We start from the raw sequence: 26,217 nt of genomic DNA, 5'->3' as shown, positions 1-26,217 counted from the left end.
GCCATATACACACCAAAACATGCAGAGAAGCCAACACCAATTTTAGTGTAGCTTGTAAATGAACCAATCAACAACAAATTCACTAACAAAGCCACTCTTCTGCTTAGATAAGGCCTAGATTCTACCATCAGTGTTATTTTCAGGTTCAGTGCTTTGATAGCTATTTTAAAATGTGAGTAGTCCCGTTAAGTTAGTATAAGTTATTTTAACTTTGAAAACAAATTCAGAGAAAGGTTGAGGAGCCACATCAGTTTAGAGCATGAGAAAACAATTCAGAAGCTCTAGGAAACCGAAAGAATTTGGCTAGCTAAAAAACGTATAATATCAGCTAGTCAAGCAGACTTGGATCAATCAGTGATCTGAGTATCAAATCTTTATTAAATATTTTCAAATATGAAGATGATCAACAATGAGCTCAGATGAAGCAGACAAAGGTCAGGAACATCAAGAATAGTTCTTCAGCTTTTTTCTTTCTTCCTTGAACATTCCCCTCTGCCACAGAATAGATGAGATCTCTAAGTGGAGTCTTGAGGTCCCTCACACAGCAGGGAACATTTCAATTACCAAACATCTCCAGTTTATATCCCATTCTGTTTAATAGCTTATGTGACAGTCTTCAGAAAACCAGTTTCATAGACTCTGGGTTCTCTTTACGATAATTCATCTATACAGAGAAATCTTGCCAAGGACATTTTATAGACAAGTTCTCTTTCTCTTTGTCTATTTACCAGGGGGACCCTGTTTACAAGGAGACTAAAATTGGCTTCTTTTCTACTTTTATTTTCCCTGTGGCATCCTCCTGGTGAAGGGAGTTGTAAATGAATGGATCATTGAACAGGTGATTTAACTTCTTTCCCCTACTAATGCATCATAATTTTGCCTTCTTTTGGTCTCTGTGCTTGAAGTTGCAAAGACAAAGAAAAAAGCAAGACCTATGTCAAGTTTGGAGACAAAAAGGAGCCATAAAAATAGAAGTAAAGAAATTTTATTTGCTATGTCTAGAAGCTCTAAGTATTCTATCCTGTTTACCTTCATTCTCTCTTCCTCCGCTTTCATGTCCTCAATTCTATCTACAACATCTAAAGAGAAAGGTTAATAACTTGCTTAAGATAACCCAGTTGTTTATGTTATTTAATAGCTGGACAAGGATAAAATCCAAGGTCCTCTAAATTGGAAACAATTGATTTTTTCAGTCTTTCTCCTTCATTGCACTACCTTTATATGTTATTGATCTCTTGCAAAACAATTTATTACATGACTTAGTCAAATAAATTAATCCAGTTCCTAACATACCCATTACCATTTTGGATACTAAGGACACAATGCTGAATAAACTACATCCTCTGATGCAAATGGCTGTCACTTAGTCAGATTAAAAGATAAAAAAAAAAATACAGTTGTAAACAAATAATATTATAGGGTCACCGAGAAGGCAATTGTATCCTAGAACTGGGGTTTAGAGTAGGATTCTTGAGAACTGAAGTTAGTCAGGCAAACTATGGAAAGAACATTCCATGCCGATGAAGCAGCAAATATATAGGCTTAGATGTGACAAGAAATATCAATGTATTAGCATTTGCTCAATATAGATTGAACAAACAATGTGAGAAAGAAGAAAATGTGAAGTGATGCTAGACAAGTGATGGGTTAAATACTAAAAAGCCTTGAATAAAATGGCAAGAAGTTGGAAATTTATGCTGCTGTCAACTAGTACTCTTTGAGGTATTGTAAGCATCACAATTTCATGACCAAATGTATTTTCTGGAGCATAAAGCAAATATCTGTCATTAGGTACATAAATGAGCCACTGGGTTACATATAATTAAATGGAATTTTAAAATTCACAACGTGGTGATGTTATTACTATGTTGTCATTCATTACCAATGCCACAGAGTGCGATTTAGTATGCAATATTTTCCAAACTCATTCCACCATAGACTTCCCCACAGGCTTCTCAGTTTACTCTTGCCAAGGATTAGTTTTTTTCCAGTTAAGAAATACTGGCTGTTACCATAATATATAACACGGCGAAACCCCGTCTCTACTAAAAACACAAAAAATTAGCCGGGCGAGGTGGCGGCGCCTGTGGTCCCAGCTACTCGGGAGGCTGAGGCAGGAGAATAGCGGGAACCCGGGAGGCGGAGCTTGCAGTGAGCTGAGATCTGGCCACTGCACTCCAGCCTGGGCGACAGAGCGAGACTCCGTCTCAAAAAAAAAAAAAAAAAAAGAATACTGGTTGTTACCATAGTATATAAAAGATTGAATAGAAGCATAACCAGAATCAAGAAAATTAAGAAGCAGTGGGTTGCTATAAGCCAGCTGAGATATTTTAAAGGAATGAACTAAGATATTAGGTGAGGGGTGGAAAATATAAATGGCTTTAAAAGATAGTAAGGATGTGAAATTTATAGAAACAGAGTAGTCTCCAAACAGAATTGTCATAGGGCCTTTGAAATACCTTCCCAGATAATTTGATAACATTTCCAAGAATCATTCTTTAAGGACTGATACAACTTTATAGGCACCAGGTTGTGATCCTGACTTCTTATATTGTGGTCCACCTCCAGATAAAACGAAATATCCAATAACTCAGTGACATGTAGACACATTGTCACCTTCTCAATCTAGACAAAGAAGGCCTTATTCTCATTCTGTCACCCATTTCTGTTTTTCAATTGCAGTTCCTTATCTGAGATGCTTAATGCTTCCCTTCCTTTTTTAGGAAAAACTGACTTGGCTTTAGCTTTGCAATCCCTTCCTGTCTGCCATAACATAGTACAGCAATCATAAAACCACTGTAGCCAAATAACAAATAGTAGCAAAAAGAGTATTAATTGTGCACTGTGCATGGTGGCTTTAAATAATTTAGCCGTGCTGGTTTTAGTGTCAAAATGATTTTTGCGGGGAGCATGGTGGTGTAATATTAAATCATTTCTAATTCACTTTATTTTGGATTGCAACACCATGCCTGGCCTTGATAGGTTGCTGTTGTAAAAGACATACATCAACAATTTAATGAATCAATGGAGTGGATAAGACTAAATTGTGAAATTGTGACTCCCCCCACAACTCCAACTAATTCACACTTGTGATTTTCTTTCTTGCCATACGTGGCCTTGCTAGGACACAAGTAAATTGGGGAAATAAAGATACTTTTCATGCTGATAAATATTTAGAAACCTATTTTGAGGTTAATGTGTTGTAATTGCTATTTAAAGTTTAAAGCGTAGTGCATTCAAAAAAGTAATTAAGATTCTGAAAGAGAGGAAACAAGTGATTGAATTTCTAAAGTGAGCATAAAATGAAAGAAATGGGTCATTTTGTGGCAAAACTATAATAATAGCTTCAATGTTTATAAAATTACTTTTTCCAGTATTGAAGGGATAGGTCATATTAGAGAGAAGAAAAGAGAGAGAGAGAAAGAGAGAAGCAGCTTCTAGCCATATATTTATTTTGTTTTATAAATACCTTTATTTAAAACTGTATTTCATTTTAAAGTGCTCTTCAGAGTACTATTCCCTGGGAGAAATTATTCATAAATGGCACTAATGAGTGTCAAGCTGCATTTCAAGGCGTTTTGAAAATTGTCCTATTAATTAATGGTGTAATTAAGCTTTTGTCAGTGACATATCATATTTCTGACAGGAATAGATGGCCTGTGTGAGTCAGTGCCAGGCAGCCATCCAGGCAGCCACTGTGTGTAATGGATGGCAGCAATTTAGCGCAGGTTTACAGAGATGGGCCCACCTACGTGAGAGAGACTGGCAACTTGCATACACAAACACCGCTTTGCACTGTACTTTGGGAAATAAGCGTAGCTGAGATTGATATGACCTCCTCCTTTGGATGACACATTAGCCTTTTACCATGAAACCATAAATAGTGTTTCTCTGAGCTTTTGTGACAAAAATGTCAATTAGCTTCCAAATTTCATTTTGGTTTAATTTTGTATTCTAATTTCATTTGCATATTAATGTGAACATGGTGCAGAACTGTTAGATTAGAACACTGGCTAAGGCTAATAGGATGCAATACACACTTATTAGGGGGTAATAGTTATACACATTTAAATGTTGCCCCCACAATCATAGATCTATTTGTATGAGAGATGTGCCACTGCTTAATGCCTCTTGAATATCAGTGTGTGGCACAGCAAGATTTAAATGTGGGTACAGAGAAAAGCACTAAATATGAAAGAGAAAACAGATCTAAGTATACTCATATCAACACAGTTAAATATAAATCATTTTATTCTGGTCATCCCTTTGCAACAGATCTCTATTAATTCTAGTATTAATAATTTACACTCTGGTTCCAGCTCTCAAGGTCTTAAAATTGAATAAAAATCAAATACAAGAATGAAATTTCCTTGGTAGAAACATTTCACATCAGTGAAGCTCACAGGCTTTGAATGACTTTTCTAGAGAAATAATTATTTTTCTCACATATTTTTAGGCTTTCTGGTTTTAATAATCAACTTATTATTTTATTTTTAAAATACATATTTTCATAAAAATATAAACATGTATTTTATTTTATAAGATCTATATTTAGGCTTTAGTTTTCCAAATATTTTTAATGGTTTAGATAGAATTATAAAAGTTCTAATTGGCACTGGTTCAGAAATCAGTGTCACTATACTTAGGTTTGGATATTTTTAAAGCAGAAAAAGGACATTAAAGATCACCTAGTTCAACCCACTTCATTTTACAGATGAAGAAAGGGAGCCCGAGAGATTATATAATTTGCCCAAGGTCATGCGTCTAGTAAGTGTCAGAGTGAGGACCAGGACCTGACAGGTTCAGCTCCTTATTTTCAGAGGTTATTTTCAAAGTCTTAAAAAAAAAAAAAAATTGATAGCAGTTTAGATTTAAACAGAAACAGAAAGATGAAATAAGCAAGAAGACAGTAAGTGAAAGAGAAAGAAACCAAAAAAGGGAAGAGGAAAGGAGAAAAGGAAGAACAAAGTGGGGAGGAAGGGAGGAGGGAAGAAAGAAAGGAAGGGGAAAATTGTATGATGTGAGAATTTTATTTCAATTCTTTAAGATGCCTCAGTAATTTGATAAAGTGCATTGTTTATCTTTTGAGACATGGATTGATTGCCTTACATTGTACAGTAAATCCTCAATTTGCAAATGAGGTGTGTTCCAGAATTTCATTGCATAATAACTTATTTTTTTAAACCATTTTTATCATGGCAACAAGGTCTATGTCTATTCACAATAGTTTATTTAACCAAATGAATCTTAAGTCATTTTTTAAGAGATTTTTATTTTTTATTTATTTATTATTTATTTTTTTTTTTTTTTAGGGAGAAACGCTCAGGTTGTAGGAATAAGAATCATTTTGAGAGCTTGTAGTGCAGGTAAGAGGAAGTTACAGAAGGCTGAGGAATGTGTAGTGCTGGATGAATGGGTTAGTAATTCTCAAAGAAATAGTATGTAAAAATTTATCCTAAATCTAGTTAGAAAAAACATCGAACACTGTGTGAGCAAAGGCAGAAAGGAAGGACTGTGGGTGACCGCTTTTGGCCACTTATTGGTCAGGATGCTTCAGCTTTGTCCTGAAAGATGCATATTTTATTCAGAAAATTAAAGCCCTCTTTTGAAATTAAGTCATTTTCTCCAGAAGGTAGTTTAGGTGAACTGTTTTTGCTTAGGATTTCCTTCTTTCCACAGTCTTATCCATCACCTAATACAGGTGAGCAAAGTCTTGTCTTGCACTCAGAGAAGTTACCAGCAGTGGCTTTAACATTCTTTATTGCAATGATGAATATGCACACGATGCTGTGCTAGGTACATTCCTAACTTTTTTTCACACATGAATTCGTTTAATTCTCCCAGCAACCCTATGTGGTAGGTATTGATATTATCCTTATTTTATAAATGAAGAAAGTGAGGCACAAACGTTAAGCAAGTCGACTAAAGTTACACGGGTAACAAATAACAAAGATGGAATTCAAACACCTAGTGCTAAGATGGCTTTAGCCAGGAAGTTTTATTATGCTATAATTTTTTAAAAAGTAGAAATCTAAAATCCTGAAATCTACTCACTTATTTAGCCTAGTTTTACCACTTCTTACTCAAATTATATTTGTCACTTTTTAGTACAAATTTTTCTCTGACATTCACTCCCATATATACTGGGTATAAATCTTAGTCTACTTTTGGGAGTGTGACAGAGATCTTAGTACTTAGTGCTTTAGTTATTTATTTATTTATTTATTTTTAAAGCAATTTAAATGAGACTGGAGGCTCATCCCACATGAATCTTAGAGTGCTGTTTACATGATGGGGTACAGGGATTATCTTTCTGAGGACTCACAAAAATGTGAGATATTTATTTGGAAACAGAGAAAGGACCCTTAGTAGTTAGTTGTTGATATGTATATTTTCTGAGCCCAAATAGTTCTTTGCATCAGAAGGTTAAATGGCCTACTTGTGACTCCTGAGAAATGCCAATTTTACAGAATGTGACAGAATTGGTAACTAATTCTAGCCTCCTAGGGAACATATATTATTATTTCCCTCTGAGGTCCTGGCAGTTCCCAGAGTAATACCACAAGACAGACCTGCACTAAGATCTGAGAACAGCTGACTTTTCCTATCTTCAGGATCCTTCTGATCTACATTCTTCCACCAAACCTCATCTCACGCTTAGCATACTCCTCTCACCTTGCTAGTTTTGCTTTAGACTCTGAAAGCAATCTTTCCTGAAGCAAGGGAATTACTTTGCCCTGGAAGGGGGTTGGGGATTCTTGAATTGTACTGTATTGCATTGCATTGTATTGTATTGTATTGTATTGCATTGTATTGTATCGTATCGTATCGTATCCAATCATATCGTATCGTATCGTATCGTATCGTATCGTATTGTTGAGATGGAGTTTCACTCTTTTTGCCCAGGCTGGAGTGCAATGACACAATCTCTACTCCCTGCAGACTCTGCCTCCCGGGTTCAAGTGATTCACCTGCCTCAGCCTCCCGAGTATCTGGGATTACAGGCATGCGCGAACAGGCCCATCTTTTTTTTTTTTTTTTTTTTTTTTTAAGCAGAGGCAGGGTTTCTCCATGTTGGTCAGGCTGGTCTCAAACTCCTGACCTCAGGTGATCCACCCACCTCTACCTCCCAAAGTGCTGGGATTACAGGCGTGAGCCACTGTGCCCGGCCAGGGTGGGGGATTCTTAAGATTAGAAACATAAAGTGATAACACAACACAAATGAAATATCCCGCCACACATGTACTATTCTCTGCTGGATGTTTCCACTTCTAAGACCTAAGGATTCATTAAAAATCCACATAACCTAGAAGAACTCGTCATACTATACCAACACCACCTACCAAGGCAGTGCCAATTTGTTCTCATCTCATGATGGACACTATTCTATACCCAGTTGCCTAAGGCAGAGACTCATTTGTTACTTTGATTCTTGTTTTAACTAATCCCCACATCCAAGCAATAGTCATATCCTCTTTCTTCTGCCTCCTTTATAAACTATCTTAATTCCAGCAATTGCCACTATCATAGGGAGTCATCATGCTTGGTTTTGTATTGCACTGTGTGAATCAATCAACAGGGGAACTCATTGATAGCATCATTCAATCTGTTGTAATGTCCTCATGTTGATCTCTATGCCTTAAATGTTACCTCTCCAATCCATTCTCCGTCTTTTGTTCCTTTAAAAGTCGCAAATCTTGTCAGAGCATTGCTTTGTTTAGAAACCCACAATGGCTTTCATAATTTTTAGGGTGATGTCTAAACTCTTTTTGATGTCATTCAAGGCCTTTCAACATCTGATTTGAAGTTACTTTTATAGTGTTCTATCTCACCATTATTTTCCTCCCTACCTTACTTATGTATTTTGTAACTCATGTCTCAGACTTACTGAACTATTTTTATTATAAATATTTTCCTAAATTTCTCTTGATTCTAAGCCTTAGAATTTATTTTTTATTTTTTATTTTTGGAGAGTTTCCCACTACCCCTACTTACCTCTCTACATAATTTCATCTCCTTACCTTGTTAACTGCATAACATCCTTCAAAAATCAATGAAAGCACCATTTCTTTTGGAAGTTTTCCCTGAATTCCTAATACTCTGGGTTAGAAGAACCTCTTATGTGCTCATATAGCCCTGTGGTTTCTCACTACTGCATCAAACAATGTTATAATTATCTGTTCACTTGTCTGTCTTCCTAGCTACATTATAAACCCTTGAAGAAAAGCAATGATGTCTTATTAATCATTGCATCCCTAGTGCCTTATAGAGTTTTGTCATTTAGCAAGTGCTAAGTGTTGAACAAATGAATGAATACCCCCAAAGGCATAAGTGAATGTTACACAGGTAATTTAGGAACTGCCTGTTAAACTTACTTTATTACCAAAATCTTATCATCTCTTCATAAGAATCTTAATATCACTTTATTCTCCTCAAAAATAGTTGAAATAAATAGAATTTTAAAAAGGAAGGGATATAAAGCAATCTAGTATGAAGTGTTTGCCATCCTTGATTTTTCTTCTGGTTTAAGACCTAAACTAACTTTATGAGGCTAAAAATAAAAAGTCTTATAGAATGACTTTTTAAATATTCGGCAATGATCAGTTCTGCACTAAATGCTCAAAAAGAGCTCAGTATCCATTTTGTGAATATCTAATATATTTAAATTAAATTGGCAACTCATTATAGTGACTAAGACATAGAATTACTTTGTCATAAATTATAGGTAATCTGTATTTTCACATTAACTCTATTACCAGTAATAGAGTTTTAATGTGGTACTTACACTTTGATAAAAGAGAAATCATCTCGCCACTAGAAATATGTAAGACGTGAATAGAGAAAAAATGAGAAAGTTGGGGGGAAAAGAATGCAAGATGTGGGTAAGAATGAGGAATTATAAGAAAAACTGGAATGACTCGGAAAATAGCAACAAGGAAAGAAAGAGAAAAAATAAGGATGGACAGAAATAGGTAACAGTAGGGGGCTGAGGAGATTGTAGGAAAGGAAAAACCAGTAAGAAAAGATGAAATAGGAAAATACAGAATCAAAAAAAGAGCAGAATAATATGAAATACATATGGATCACTGCTACCTTGAGAAAATGAACTAGTGCCAATAGAAATGCATATACTATATGCCTAAGTTTAAACAGGAAGTTTTTACATGAGTAGTAAACAGAAATAAAAATAGATAATGTTACATTTTTAAACAATTTGATCATGATTGCCTAAGAAGCTTGCTTTATGGCTTGAAATTACTCTACAAATCAGCATTATATTGGTTGTGCAATGGGGGAAATCTATTTTCTTTTCTCAATAATGTGTGCAGGCAGAACACCACTAGGTAAAGCTGTCAGGTTTATGTTTCTCAGAGTGAATTCCATGTACCTTCCATAAGTTGTGCGGGGTTCTGCAGTAGAAATATATATCTGGAGAAGGGAAAATGCACAACATACTCATTATTTTAAACGTTAACAAAAAGACACGCTGTGGTCCCATTTTATAGAGGTATTTTTTTTTTTCCTTAAGAAGACAGTATTTATTTTCCCAGTAGATTTTCTTTAAACCCACTTTATGTGTCTGCTGTAGTACCTTTGGAATTCGCTATTTGATATCTAGTTAGAGAATTAAGAGAAAAGCTTCCATAGTGAATTTGAAAAACTGGACATTTTGGAGGATCATTCTGAGAAGAATTAAAGAAAAGGGATTTTCTGACTCATCCCTATTTTTCTCATGTGATTAATTTTTATTCTGTAGTACAGAAAAATGTAAAATGAGTTTTAGCCTAGAGCACACATAATTAATCAGTATATTGTGAGAAGAAAGCTTCTGTTTAAATAAGAGTGGAGCTTAGTGAATAGTCTACTTTCTTAGTCCTTTTAGTGTTGCTATAACAGAATACCCAAGACCGGGTAGTTTATTTTTAAAAAGAGGTTTATTTGTCTCACAATTCAGTTAGCTAGAAAGTTCAAGATTGGACATCTGCATCTGGTGAGGGCCTCAGTCTGCTTCAACTCACTGTGAAAAGTGGAAAGGAAACGAGCCCTTGCAAAGAGATCATGTGATGACAGAGGAAGCAAGAGCGAGAGAAGTGAGATGGCAAGCTGTTCTTAAAAGACAGCCCTCCTGGGAACTAACAGAGCTACAGCTTACTCACCTGTGAGTGAACATTAATCTATTCACAGGATCTATTTCCAATCAAACACCCCCCACTAGACTCCGTTTCCCAACATTGCCAATTTGGGAATGAAATTTCAACATGAAGTTTAGAGAGGACAAAAAACCAAACAATAGCATCCAGTATATCACAAATTCAGAAAAAATCATGATCCATTGAATTTATATAAATATGGGTGATGGTTCAAGACCTTATGAGCATAATTGTGATAGAAGATGGACATAGTCTATAACTTCACATTTTCTCTATTAGCTCCGTTTAAATTTTTAAAAATCATATACCTAAGAAGGGGACCAATTTGAATTAGATGAGTAAAACAATGTTTGGAAAACTGGCCCTATTCTAAGATGAGTAACTATCAATATATGTATGCATTATTCATTGGTAATTAATTTTTTTACTATAAATGTTTGTGTAAGAAAATTACATACATACATACATATATATATATATATATATATATATATATTTTTTTTTTTTTTTTTTTTTTTTGAGTTGGAGTCTTGCTCTGTCACCAGGCTGGAATGCAGTGGCCTGATCTCAGCTCACTGCAACCTGCGACTTCTGCCTTCCAAGTTCAAGCAGTTTTCCTGCCTCAGCCTCCCGAGTTGCTAGACTACAGGTGTGCACCACCACGTCCAGCTAAGTTTTTGTATTTTCAGTACAGACCAGGTTTCACCATGTTGGCTAGGATGGTCTCGATCTCTTGACCTTGTGATTTACCCGCCATGGCCTCAAGTGCTGGTATTACAGACGTGAGCCACTGTGCCCAGCCAATACATATATATTTTTTATATATTATATAATAGATATTACATATAATATATAATATATGTTACATATTCTTTTCATTCACTAAAAGTTAGGCTTTTGAAAAGGAAAACTGCTTGCAGTAAACATTTATACTGTGAACAATGGTCTCCCCATGGTCAGCTTCTTAAAATAGCCTATCCTTTTCCATTCTAAGAGAAGAACTAAGCTAAAGAGTACAACAATATTTTAAAAATCATCCTATCCTCTTGAGGAAGGATGAACATTAACACATCAGCAGACAATTCATTTGGGAAACTTTTGTGGCCATAAATATTCAGTTAAGGATTAATTCTCTGACCATTCACCTATTTGTCATAACTTCCTTAATTAAGGTCCTTAATTGGGGAAAAAATATATCATGATGTTGAGCAGATTTGTTTTCTAAAGCTTTTTCTTCAACCTAACCAACCCTTAACTTTTAAAATATCATGTCATTTAAAGCTTTCCACAGAAAATTAGAAAAGTAATCTTTCATCATACTTACAGTTTCTTGGAAACAATATCATATTTGCATTCATAGTCATCTTAAACTTTTCCTATCTTTTACTCATTTTTATTTTGTCAGTCACCATTATCCTTACTAACAGACTGTCATTAGTTACATACAAATTCACCTAATTCACTATATTGAGAGTTCTGTGAATATTGGAAACATTTCTTATTCATTTTTCATTTACTAGTCTTTTTATACACATGCCTTTTATACATTATATTTACAAAAAAATGCTTGCTGACTTAATGTACTTAAATATAATGTGAACATAAGATACATTCACTAGGTAAAAATGGTTAGTTCTAGTCTAAATAAAATTATTATATTATATTCTAAAGACACTAATTTTTAAAATAAAATGCAATTTATTTTTTCAACCATAAACTTTACTTAAGACATACAAAAAATTCTATTTCTAAATTAATGGGGAAAAGATAACTATTTTAAAATATTACTTTTTAAGCAATTGGATTATAGGTCTCCATAAGATTCTGAAATGGTTCAATAGATGGAAGTGATACTGGAAAGTGAACAATGATTTCTGTGATTAATGTATACATGCACAGCTTTACATCTTTAGTATCTCCTTTACCAAAATTGCACTTTGTATTATTGGCAGACTGATAAGAGTGCATGTTATTTAAGGCCTTTCAAGAAGCAGACACCAATATGGAATTAAACATTCAAGCAATGTATTAGTCCATTTTCACACTGCTATGAAGAAGTACCTGAGACCAGATAATTTATAAAGGAAAAGAGGTTTAATGGACTCACAGTTCCACGTGGCTGGGGAGTCCTCACAATCATGGCAGAAGGTGCAGGAGAAGCAAAGGCACATCTTTCATGGTGCAAGCAAAGGAACCTGTGGAGGGGAACTGCCCCTTATAAAACCATCAGATCTCCTGAGACTTGTCACTATCATAAGAACAGCACAGGGAAAACCCACCCCATGATTTAATTACCTCCTACTGGGTCCCTACCATGACACATGGGGATTATGGAAGTTACAATTCAAGATGAAACTTGGGTAGGGACACAACTAAACCATATCAAGCGATTTATAAAGATAAATATCCATAGGAAAATGGGGAGGGAGCCCAAGGAGGCTAAAAGAGCTGTCAGACCAGAATGAAGGCCTTACCCTTATGAAAGAAAGAGGAAAGGAAGAAATGTTGAATGAAAGAGTCAGACTGAAGTGCAATCATAAAGAATTTTGATAAAGTCAATTGGGGATCTTTGAATCAAAACTGTCCATTAGAGGAGTCTCACTCCCTTAGGATCAAGCCTGCCTTGGTATCCCAGCTAAGCTTAGTCATTGGTTGGGAGCCCATGGGAAGCATGGCCTCAAAGCATACTAGGTTATAGATTTCAGAAAGTGCAGCAGAGACGTTTGTTTGGTCAATTGTGATCCAAAAAGTTGAAGATCTGAGACCAACAATTTGTCACCTCCCACCAAAGGAATTAAGACAATGGCTGCAATTAATTGACAATGGTTTTCAAATTTAATGTGTGGTATTGGAGAGGAATAACAACAATGATTGACTGATAAAAAGACAGACATTAGAATAGTGGTATGGTCTGAGTGGAAGAAAACATATCTAGATTGGTGGTTTCTGGATAGACCCTGGAATTTAGTTCTTGGATTCAAATCCTAACTCCAAACTTTCTAGCTGTAAGCAAATTAATCAAGCTTACTTTTTCTCAACTGTGTCATCTGTAAAACGAGGTAAACTGTTGTACCTTTCTTACAGAAAGCACTGTTATTCTCTTAAATTGTTAACATCTGAGGGCACTTTAAAAGTAATATCATTCAACAACATAGATTCTCATGACTTACACTCATTCTACTATGAACACTCTAAAAGTTGAGTGTTTTAATGTATGTGTGAGTTAGGAAATAAGGAATGGACAAGGAAATCAGCTCTGCTTTAATGAAAAAGGCAAAAAACATTCAAAGATGAAGTCGTCAAAAGCTTTGCTTCAAAATACATTTAGGTGATATTTAGCAGAGGCCGGGGTGAGGAGCTTGGGGAGATGTTGATCAAATAACATTTTAGTTAGATTGGAAGAATAAGTTCGAGAGATTTGGTATATATCATGGTGACTATGGTTAATATCAATATATTGTCTACTTAAATACAATAATAACAATCTATTGTCTTAAAAACAATATATTGTCTACTTAAAAATTGCTAAAAGAATAGATAAAAGTGCTCTCTTGACAAAAAGAGAACTTCTTCAAAAAGCAACAATTTAAAATCCATATAGCTATTCTAAAGTTCATATTGATATTATGTTAAAAACTCATAACTATGGGAGCACAATTTGCTTGACAACTATTGTATCTTAGTTATGCATTTTCATTTTTTAGTGTCTAAATCAAAATGCTGGGTATATTCCTAATCTACACTGTAGAATTTCAGTTTATTGGGTCATGCATTTGCTCGGCAAACAAAGATACTCATGCTTAAGATGTCGTTGTACAAGTTAATTTTTGGATTTTAGAACAGTATTATTTTAATCTGCTTGCCTTGCCTCCAGAAAAGCATTGGTCTTTCTATAAGAAATGTATAACTTGAAATATACAATGAATTTAATTTGTGCTTTTATTCATTTTCAAATTTATATTGACGAGTGACCTTGAATTTTTGGTCACTGCAGCTACTTTTTGGTTGTACCTTATTCAATTATATATATATAATCTCCCACCAGAGTTACAAACAAATATCTGTTCTCTTATCCTGTTAAAAAAGTTACATCCCAATTTCATAATTATTAGAGTAAAGATTAGGTTGCAGTCACATAATCTATTCAAAATACAATAGTTTCTTACAAGGCAATTTAAGATATTTGAAGCAATTGTTCAACACTGTTTTCCTTTAATCTAAGATGAAGCTGTGATAGGGAAGTGAATATTAAATATGGTATGAAACATATTCTGTTTTCAAACATGCTGCTCTAATGAAACATCTGCTCATAATGCTGTTTCTTCCATGAAGAAGCAAATTGAGACAACTAATCATATAAAAAATACAGCTACTTTGAGAACAAGACTAGCCCATTTTTTTTCCTTCTGCAAATCGGAAAAGATTGGAATTGTTTTACATGTTTCACAGGGCTCTTAGTTGTAAGCATTTGCACTTGGGCAAATACCACATTGAAAAAATTAGACTGGCAAAATAAACACACTTATTTTATCAACATCTTGTTACATGTCTGAAAGACAATTAATTTAATCTATGAAGTGCTTCCTTGTTATATTCTGGAATCCTATGGATTATGGATTAATCAGTGTTAAAAAGTTCTATTCCACATTACTAATGGTTTGTGAGTAGCTGCTAAAGAGCTTCATTTGTCATGAAGGAATAAGTGCCAAGGTTTCAGCATATTTACCATTTTAAATTGAGCAGTTTCACACATGCTTAAATTGGTAATCTGACTTATAAAAATATTTAAGGAAATGTTACATTAGTGCTAAATTTACTTATAAGGCATAAGCTATGGTAAGTTTGCCACAATTGTTTGGTAATGAGAGCAATATAGTAGTACAGTTAATTTGCGAGATCAAAGCATAATGAATTACAGGATTCAAATGTAGCAATGCAAAGTTATTTAAAAGAAATAGAATAGCTTCACCATTTCCTCTGCTTAACTGAGCAGTTAAGCAGTACAGATACTTATGTATATATTATTGATTATGTGTAGATTAATATACATTTTTAAAACACTGTGTAAACTGGGAGAATTATTCATTGGCCTTCAAAATGGGGTAAAAGTCAGAGACAGTCTGGCCAGTGGTCTTCTTCACATGTGACAAATGAGCATGCCAACCCAGTGTAGCACAGGAAGAAAGTATTAAAACCATTACTAATATGTAATGATTATATTCTCTTAATCATGTTTTAGAACATTTTTACATACTATGTAATACTTAAGTGTATGAGTAAAATGTACTAATATTGTTCTAAACATTGAAAAGTGATCTTTAGTAATAGAAGGATAAGATAAAAATTTGTAGACACCACTCATTTAGACAAGGCTATACCCAAGCCAACTCTGTTCATGGATTTAAAGAGGCTTCATGAATAAAATATACATGTTCAGATTCCATAAAAAATGTTACCTTTGGCCAGGCGCAGTGGTTCATGCCTGTAATCTCAGCACTTTGGGAGGCCGAGGCAGGTAGATCACCAGGTCAAGAGATCCTGACCATCCTGGCCAACATGGTGAAAGCCCGTCTCTACTAAAAATGCAAAAATTATCTGGTCATGGTGGTGGGTGCCTGAAATCCCAGCTTTTCGGGATGCTGAGGCAGGAGAATCGCTTGAACTTGGGAGGCAGAGGTTGCAGGGAGCCGATATGGCACCACTGTACTCCAGCCTGGCAACTGAGCGAGAATCCATCACAAAAAGAAAAAAAAAAGAAAGAAAAAATTATGGAATGTGTGGTTAACCTGATATTATGCCAGGTTAAACCACAGTTATTCTTCTTCTTGTACACAGCCAAACATACCCTCTAGTTTTATATATTAATTCAATGACTTTGGTAACTATGTGCCAGCCCAGAAGAAATATAACCTCACTCAATGCCTCAGTGTTTTCACCATACCATTTGTCCGGAGAACACCAAAATGAAGATGTGAGACCTTGTTAAATTCTCCAAAAGTTAGGCATTTTCAACAAATGATGTTGGAAAAATTAATATCCTCATGCAAGATAATGAAATTGAAACTTATACCATACACAAAAATCAACTCAAACTGGATTGAAGACTTAAATGTAAAACTTGAAACTGTAAAACTACTAGAAGAAAACACAGAGGATAAGTTTCATGACAATGGTCTTGGCAATAATTTCTTGGATATGACACCAAAGCACAAGCAAAAAAAAAAAAAACAAGTCAACTGGGACTACTACTTCTAACTAAAAAGCTTCTGCATGGTAAAGGAAATAATCAACAACGTGAGAAAGCAGTATGTGAAATGGGGGAAATATTTGCAATACATATATCTGGAAATGGATTACTATAAAAATATATAAAAGTCCTATATAACTCAATAGCAAAAAGAAAACAAATAGTCCTGTTAAAAACTGGGCAAACAACCCGAATAGACATTTCTCCAAAGAAAATGTGCAAATGGTCAACAAATATATGAACAAATGCCCAATATCACTAATCACCACCATAATGTGGTATCACCTCACACCTGTTAGTGTGTTCTACTGTTTGATTGTGTTCCCTCCAAAATTCATGTTGAAATTTTATCCCAATGCAATAGCATTAAGAGATGTGGCCTTTGCGAGCCTCTGCCCCCACTAATGGGATTAGTACTCTTATAAAGGGCTTTAGGTTGAAGCGAGCACTTGTTTGTCTTTCCATATCTTCCACAATGTGGGGACACAGCCACAAAGCCTCATTTTGGAAACAAAGAACAGCTCTCACAAGATGCCAATGCCAGTGCTCTAATCTTGGACATTCCAGTCTCCGGAACTATAAGAAAGAGTCCCCACTAGGGCAGTGGCTGGCAGAGTCACGGGGGTCCACTTCGGAATGTCCCTACTAGGGTAATGTCTGGTCAAGCCATAGGATGGGACTGGCCCCTAGACCTTGAACTGTAGTGTCATTGGAGTGCAATCCCTGCCTGAAAAGCCACAGACATCCAAAATCATCCATGGGAGCTGTAGCATGGGTTGCTTCCAGAAACTCTGTGGGAATAAGACTCCCTGACAGACCTTTGGGACTCAATTCTCACCCTCATGTGTCTGAAAGCATGAAGCCAAAGGAGATTATCCTAAGGCCTTATTATTTAATATCATTTGCCCTTTTATTTATTTATTTATTTATTTTTTGATGGAGTCCCACTCTGTCACCCAGGCTGGAGTGCAGTGGCACGATCTCAGCTCACTGCAACCTCCGCCTCAGGGGTCCAAGCGATTCTCCTGCCTCAGCCGTCTGAGTAGCTGGGACTACAAGTGTGCGCCACCACACCTGGATAATTTTTTTTTTTTTTTTTTTTTTTTGGTATTTTTGGTAGAGATGGGGTTTCACTATGTTGGCCAAGATGATCTCGATCTCTTGACCTGGTGATCCGCACACCTGGGCCTCCCAAAGTGCTGGGATTACAGGCATGAGCCACCGCGCCCAGCCTGCCCTGTTGAGTTTTAGGCTTTCTTGGGAGCTATTACCCCTTTCTTCTTGTCTATTTCTTCCTTTTGAAATGAGAACATCTATGCTTGTCCCACAATGATATTTTAGAAGCACATAATTTGTTTGATTTTGCAGATTCACAATGGGAGAGAAATTTACCTCAGGATGAATCGCACTTTCAAGCTCACCGATATCTGATTTAGATTATATTTAGATGAGACTTTGGATTTAGGCTTTAAAGTTGATGCTGGAATAGGTAAAGAGTTTTTGGAGTTATTGGGATAAAAGCAATGCATTTTGTATATGAGAAGGATATAAATGTTGGTGTTTTAGATGTAGAATGCTATGGCTTGAATGATGGTGTCTCCTCTGAAGTTCATGCTGAAACTTAATCCCTAATGCAACGGTATTGAGAACTGTGGCCTTTTCTGGGCTCTGCCTCATGACTCAAAAGGGCTTAAAGTTGAAGGCAGTGCTTTCGTGTCTCTCCATCGCTTCCACCATGTAAGAAGAGTGTCCTTCCCCCATGAATGATGCAGCATCGAGGTGCTATCTTAGAAGCAGAGAACATCCCTCATGAGACACTGCTCCAGCTAGTGGCTTGATTTGGCAGTCTCTAGTCTCCAGAACAATGAAAAATATTTTTTTTCATTTTTCATAAATTACTCAGTCTGTGGTATTTTGTTTATACCAATAGTCAACAGTTATACCAGTAGTCAACAGTCTCCAGAACAATGAAAAACATTTTTTGTTTTTCATAAATTATTCAGTCTGTGGTATTTTGTTATACCAATACAAACAGACTAAGACAGGATGGTTATTAACAACCACAGAAACAATAAGATAAGTACTACCGATGATATAGAGAAATTGGAAATCTTGTACACTGTTGGTAGAAATGCAGTGGTGCACCCACTATGGAAAACAGTATGTGTATTTTGGATTTTTGTAAAATCCAAAAATTTAAAAAATATAATGATCATGTGCTCCAACATCCCACTTTTAGAGATGCATCCAGATCATTAAAATCAGTATCTCAAAGAGATACCTGCACTGCTGGGTTGATTGCAGTATTTTCACAATCGCCAAAATCTGGAAACAACCTACAGTAGAATATTATTCTGCCTTAAAAAGTAGAAAACCCTTGCATTTGTGACAACACAGATATATCTGGAGAATATTCTACTAAGAAAATGAGCCAGCCACAGATAAAGTGATACCTAATAAATCCACTTAAATGAAGCTTCTGTAATACTGAAATTTATAGAAACTGATAGCAAAATGGCGACTGCCTGGGGCTGTGTTAAGGGGGAATTGAGGAGTTGTTCTTCAGGAGGTGTATACTTTCCGCTATACAAGATGAGTAATTTCTGGATATCTGCTATACAAAACTGTGCCTATAGTTTACAATACTGTATTATGCATTTAAAAATATATTGAGAGGGAAATTAATAAACACCTGCTTATTGCTGCATGATGGTTTCACCTTAAATAAGCATGTGAATTTGTGAAAGCATAAGGCAAACTGATAAGCTAATGAACTGTAATAGATAACGCCTCCTTGCACCCATGTCCTTGTATAATCTCCTCCCAATGGTCACCTGACTTGGCTTTGATCAACTAGACATTAGCAATCATAATGCAAGCTGAGATTTGAAACATACTTACACATTGGGGTGATCCCTCCTCTGTTGCTGGTTGAATCTCTTTCACCAATATGTGAGGAAGCTGTTTGCTAACCTGCTGAAGTACATAGCCCAGACCATACCCAATACCAAAACAGACACGTGTGAGCTCATATCAAGTCATTCATCCTCGTTCAAGCCACCAGAGCATCAAAGCCATACAAGTTACCCTAAGTGCGACCAGCAGAACAAATGTCAAACCAAGTTCTGCCTAAATTACTGACCCACAAAATAATGATCAAACAGGAGGATTATATTTTTAAGCTTTGGCATACTTTGTTAAACATACTTTGTTACACATACTTATGTTTCCGATAAGTATTCTAGAAATTTACCAAAGTGGGCATTACTACTTTCAATCTTAAGGTCAAGAGCATATAGTTGAAACAATCTTCTAAGAGATAAGACTTCTCTCCTCAGCTAGAAAATAATGTCAGAAATTTTAATGTGTGTGTATGAAACTGTAATTATATTATTCTGGACTGAAATGTTTTACAAGAGTTGCTGAGGAATGCCCATGGGGAAAAGTGTGACATGGCACCTGTCATTCAGCGTTCACGCATTTGCCCAAAAAATGAACACAGGACTTTCCTTTAGACAGGAAAGGGAAGCATGGCAGTAAACTCAAAAGGTCTGTGGTATCAAAACACAAGGTGAGTTCTGTTTCCTGTTATCAGAGGGAAATCTTATGAGCCAGTCAGGATTTTGAGAGGAAATAGAGAGCCCCACAGACAGCTCACTCCTTGGACAGCAATGTTACCAAGAGAGTAAGAATAGAGAGATTAAACAGTAGCTGAATACAGTCAGGGTCTAAAACAGCCAATCAGAGAAAGAGATGATGACAGTGTTTCCAGAGGCATATACTTCATTGTAATCAATCATGTTTACCCATATAAAGACATTATTTAAAATGGAAGCATTACCTAAATGTTTTTGTATTGATACATCATGATCACAAGATTCTTCTACTTATATGCTCTTAGCTCTTTAGGAGCTGCTATAAATGAAGGGCTAACCATATAATTATTTGCAGCTGTGTGTTACTGACTATGATCAATTCTTGTAATTGTGATCTTTTAAATATTTGCACCTGCAGACATTTGGAGCCGAACATCATAATGTGTCTTCCAAAAATCAATGGAACAAATGAATTTGCATGCATATGGTACTACTTTTGAACTCACACACATACATATGTAATTTCTGAGACAAATGATTTTAATCATAACTAGGCACATAGTCATTTAAGATGTGAATGAAAATCTCCATTTAATCTAAAGATATCTATGGGGAAAAAATCTTTGTAGAAACCAATGAAAATGTATATCAATTTAACTATAATAGGCTAAATGTGTAAGTTCCAGAGGATATGGTGCAACCCCACTTTGGAAATTATTAAGAAAGTTTGAATTTCTGAACTAAAAGCCAGAACGTTACCCACATACAAATGATAATCTAGATAGATATAAATAGATTGTAGATAATTCTGTTATTAGTAATTTTCTACTTTTAAGCATGACTTGTTTCTGATATGTTTAGAAATAAAATGCTTATAAATTTATAGAGTAGTATTTTTATGTTCAGTGAATTGAATTTTTTTTTTTTTTTTTTTTTTTTTTTTTTTTTTGAGACAGAGCTTTCACTCTTGTCACCCAGGCTGGAGTGCAGTGGAACGATCTCAGCTTGCTGCAACCTCCGCCTCCTGGGTTCAAATAATTCTCCAGCTTCAGCCTCCCGAGTATCTGGGATTACAGGAATGCACCACCACGCCCGGATAATTTACTTTTTTTGTATTTTTAGTAGAGACGGGGCTTTGCCATGTTGGCCAGGCTGGTCTCGAACTCCCAACCTCAAGTGGTCTGCCCGCCTTGGCCTCCCAAAGTTCTCGGATTACAGGCACGAGCCACCGCACCTGGCCGAATTGAAATATTAATAACATTAATGACAGTTCTATATGTTACCAGAAAAAAAAGTCCTGAAAAAAATATAAACACACACATATAAAATATACTGGGGTCAGGAAATCGAGCCCAGCATTTTCTTTCCCTAAGCCACTGCACAGGTAAATGAACGTTTAAATACCATCGTGTAAAAACAACATGAAGATTTGTATGGGGTGCTTTGTGCATTTTGTGAAGTATGTAAAGCTCTTTATAACACTGGAATCAGAGACAGCTGAAAAAGGTTTATCCAGCATCTGTCCCTTGTTCACTATTAACTGCGGAAGGAAAAGAGAACCAATCTTTAATGGAGCAATCTGCATGGCTGTCAGTGACCAAGGTGGTTTACATATATTTTCTTATTTAATCCTAATAATAATCCCATACAATGCACATAATTATTTTTAAATTACAGATGAGAAAAATGAGGTTTAATTAGATTATGTATTTTCCCATTTTATGCATTAGGTAAATTGAGTAAGAGAAGATTTTAGACTAATCTGAAACTTTAAGCTGGACTCTTTCCTGCTTTACTCTTAATCTCTCTAGATCTTGGTTTCTTCGTTAGCAGAGAAGGTGATTGTTTATTGTTATTGTTGTTCTTCTAGATACTCTATAGAAAAAAATAAACAATATTCAGCAATTGTGTTATTTTAATGGCATACATGAGCTTAAATTCTAATGGTACACCTTGTGTGTGCTGTTTGAAACATGTTGAAATAATTTTAAGTCTTGATGCAAAGTGTTTTATGTTCAATTTCAGATAAAAGTAGGGCGAAAGCAGGAGGATGATAATGGTGTTTGTTTCTTTTCTCCGGTGAGATGACTGTAATTAAAGTAGCTGCTGCTTCTACTTACTATAAAACATGCTTTATGCGCAGATCATTTTTGCAATAGAACATACCTAGCTGGTGAATATAAAAATTACTTCCAAAATGTTGTGTTTAGAGACTTGAATTTTAAAATGGTTCACTGCTGGGAAAGGTAAATTCTACAAGATACACTAATTTTAAACAGCTCTAATACAATCTGACACTTGAAATATCAACTCATAAAATATTAACAATTTTAATCCATGTAATACCACTGATATTGAAGCATATAGAATATAATCAGACATGTTAAATTTAATAACTTCATTTTGATATTAAGAATGAGCACTCCTGATAGCCTAACACCACCCTTGCTAGGCATGTGAGCAAGCCATTTTGGAAGTGGGTCCTGCAGCCCTACCTCATGCTCTGTGGAGCAAATGAGCCTTCCCCACGATATCCTGCCCAAATTACACATTTTCGAGCTACAGAAATAACTGTTACTGTTTTAAGTCATTGAGTTTAGAGGTGGTTTGTTTGTTATAAAGCAATAAATAACTAGCACAGAGAACCAAGCTTGGACATGAGCAAGATACAAGGCTTCCTATTCCTTGGACTAGGAAAGTCCGGTCTCTAGTCATATCTTATGGGTAGGGTACCACAACTGGAATGAATTAACACTAATCATTTTCAGCCTTACCATTCTTCTGACGCTCCAGGTTTTGGTAAAGGATCCTTCCACTGTTCCAATTTCAGGCACCTCCTCACCCTTTGTCTACCAATGAGCAGAAAACCTGAGTGACAGCCACAATAATCTGCAACCAAGGGAAAAGAGACAATAATTTAAAAATAAAAATGGGTACAAGAAGTTAAAAAAAAATACTGAAATTCGATTAAACTAAATCATTAACTCTAATCATATAAAGCAAAAATCTCTAAAGGGACAGCTAAACTAGAGAAAACCACATATAAGAGAAAATTGAAATTACAGCAGCAGTAAGCAAACAAACAACAACAAAAAAAACAAAACACAAAATGATTCTTCCCCAAGGGTGCATTTTGCACTTCTTCAGACAAAGTTGTCTGCTTGATTTCTGCTACTGTATCAAAGACAGGTCTTAAATCCAGGGTCTAAATTCACATTCTCTACTGTAAAATGAGTGTCATGGGAAAGGTTAGAATGATTCTTATGGCCCAGGTTTAGAGTCTGAAGTATTGCTATGAACTCATATTTAGTTTAATTATAGATGGATTGATACAATAATAATTATAGATATATGTAGCTGCATTGATTAGTGTACATACATATATTTCCTAGTTCTGCCAATTGAGAGGGGTCACAGGCAATGATACCCCAATTCCAATATATATATAGCACCCAGATCTTGCATCTCATAACAGTCATCAATATGAAGAATAAGAGTTTCTTGAAGAATTGCTAATTCTAGGACTGAAGTAGGGAATATATAAAATAATCATGAGGAATGTGATTGCTAGAAAGTAAAGAAGTCCTAAAATAAATAAATAAATAAATAAATAGGAACATATCCAAAGGACAAAGAAGCCAACTGAAAGCACTCACAGTTGCCAAAGTTGGAACCATCTGAGCAACAATATAAATAATGTAGTAATACATCCAAGAATCCTTATTAAAGTTCATTAAATTTAAAAGTATATTTATTAAAAGCATATGTATTATATATGTGTTTGTATTTATGTGCATGTGTATGTTTATACAGTCATGCATTGTATAATGATGTTTCAGTCAATGACAGACAGCATATATGACAATGTTCTTATAAGATTATAGTGGAGCCAAAATATCCCTATTACTTAGCGACTCTGTAGTCATCCTAAGATTATAGCCCAGGACATGTTTGTGGTGACGCAAGTGTAAACAAAAAACTTGCTGTGCCGTCAGTCATATAAAAGTATAGCACATAAAATCATGTTCAGTGTATAATACTTAAATATGATAATAAACAACTATGTTACCAGTTTACGTATTTATTATATTACACTTTTTCATTACTTTAGAGTGTAGTTATTATACTTGTGTTTTTAAAAAGTTAACTCTAAAAGTGTCGCAGGCAGTACCTTCAGGAAGTATTCCAGAACAAGGCATTGTGATCACAGGAGACAACATCTCCATGCATGTTATTGCCCCTGAAGTCTTTCTAGTGGGACAAAGTGTGGAGGTGAACATTACACTGATGACCTTGACCCTGTGTAGGCCTAAGCTAATGTGTATGTTAGCGTCTTAGTTTGTTGAAAAGAGATTCCTATTTCATGGACACTAAATACAAGTTTATAAATTAAAAATATAAAATTAAAAGTAGAAAGAGCTTATAGAATAAGAATATAAAGAAAGAAACTATTTTGTACTGCTATACAATGTGTGTGCATTTTAAGCTGTGTTATTACAATAGCATCAATAATTTAAAAATTCAGTTTATAAAGTAAATAGATTACAGTATCCTAAGATTAATTATTAAAGAAAGAAAAAATGTTAAAATAAATTTAGTGTAGACTAAATGTACAATGTTTTTAAAGTCTGTAGTAGTGTGCGGTAATGTCCTAGGCCTTCACATTAACTTACCACTCACTCACTGACTCACCAAGAGCAGCTTCCAGTCCTGTAAGCTTCATTCCTGCTAAGTGCCCCATAGAGGTGGACCATATTTTATCTTTTATACTATATTTTTACTGCATGATTTCTATGTTTAGATATGCTCAGATACATAAATGCTATGGTGTTACAATTACCTACAGTATTCAGTACTGTAACATGCCGTACAGGTTTGTAGTCTAGGAGCAATAGTCTATGCCCTACGGCCTAGTGTGTGGTAGGCTATGCCATCTAGGTGTGTGTAAGAATACTCTGTGATGTTTGCACAACAATAAAATTGCCTAATGACATATTGTATAAATATATATTGGAGAGAAAGAAGAAACAAATGTCCCATAGAAAAGAATTCCCAGTAATTTATGCATATACTTCTTTCTCATGGAGGTGGAGCTTATCTCCCCACCTTTTGATCACGGATTCCATTTAATGACTTGCTTCTAAAGAGTGGATTATTAGGGGATGGTAAGTAACTTTACAGTGGAGAGAACTGCTTTGGCCAGGTGATGAAGGTTAACATGAACAGTGCCAAGCCGTGTTGAAAACGTGTACCCTTGTTATGTTGTGATGAAAATAAAACCTTATCTCTCTGATCTTTTTTCCACACCCATAACTCTGGAATAATTGTGAAAAACAAATCAGACACAGTAAAATTGAGGGTTACTTATTCTACAAGATACCTGAGTAGTACTCTTCAAAACTCTCAAGATCATCAAAATCAAGGGAAGCCTGTGAAACTGTCATGGTACAGAAGACGCTAAAGAAACATGATAAGGTTATATCCTGAGATATCCTGAATAAGATCCTGCATCTGAAGAGCACGATGGGAGACTAAGGACGTCTGAGTAAAGTGTGCTGTTTAGTTAGAACAAAGAAAGAAAAAGAAAAGGAAAAGGAAAAAAGGTGACTAAAGTACATAGATGCTTTAATGTTTCTCCTAACAGGTTTCCCTAAGAAGACTGAGAACACTCTTTTGAAAAGAGTCCAGACTTTTTCAATCTGAAATATTACTTTCCATAAGTAAAGATGGATGAAGATTGGTTTTATATCTTGAGATAAAAGCTGAAAGGCTGAAAACTATCTGAAAGTTTTTTTTATGTTTCACTAAGTATATTCTTTTCTCACTGCCTATAATTAAGGTACATGTTTTTAGTCATTTACTTATTACGAAAGAAGTCAGCATTCATATGAAGTCAATAAACAAAGGAAGGCAGATTTGAGGGGATGCAGGAAATGTAATTGGAACACTGATCTTACCATATCGAGGTAAAAAACTATAATACGCCATATTGTGTGCGTGTGTGCGCGCGCGCGTGTGTGTGTAGAGCTATGTTAAATATCTTATTGCACATATAAATAAAATTTTTAAAAGACACTCCCCCATTTATGCCAATGTTTAATGACAAGGAGATAAGAGTACAAACAAGTAGTAATAAACACCTCTGTGGTAGACACCCTCCTGGGTGGTCCCCAGTGTTCTGGTACTCATGCCCTTGTGCAGTTCCTTCCCATGTTGAATCAGG

Source organism: Papio anubis, chromosome 15, assembly GCF_008728515.1.
Source record: "Papio anubis isolate 15944 chromosome 15, Panubis1.0, whole genome shotgun sequence".
NCBI classification, from domain to species: Eukaryota; Metazoa; Chordata; class Mammalia; order Primates; family Cercopithecidae; genus Papio; species Papio anubis.
This window is presented reverse-complemented; position numbering follows the sequence as displayed.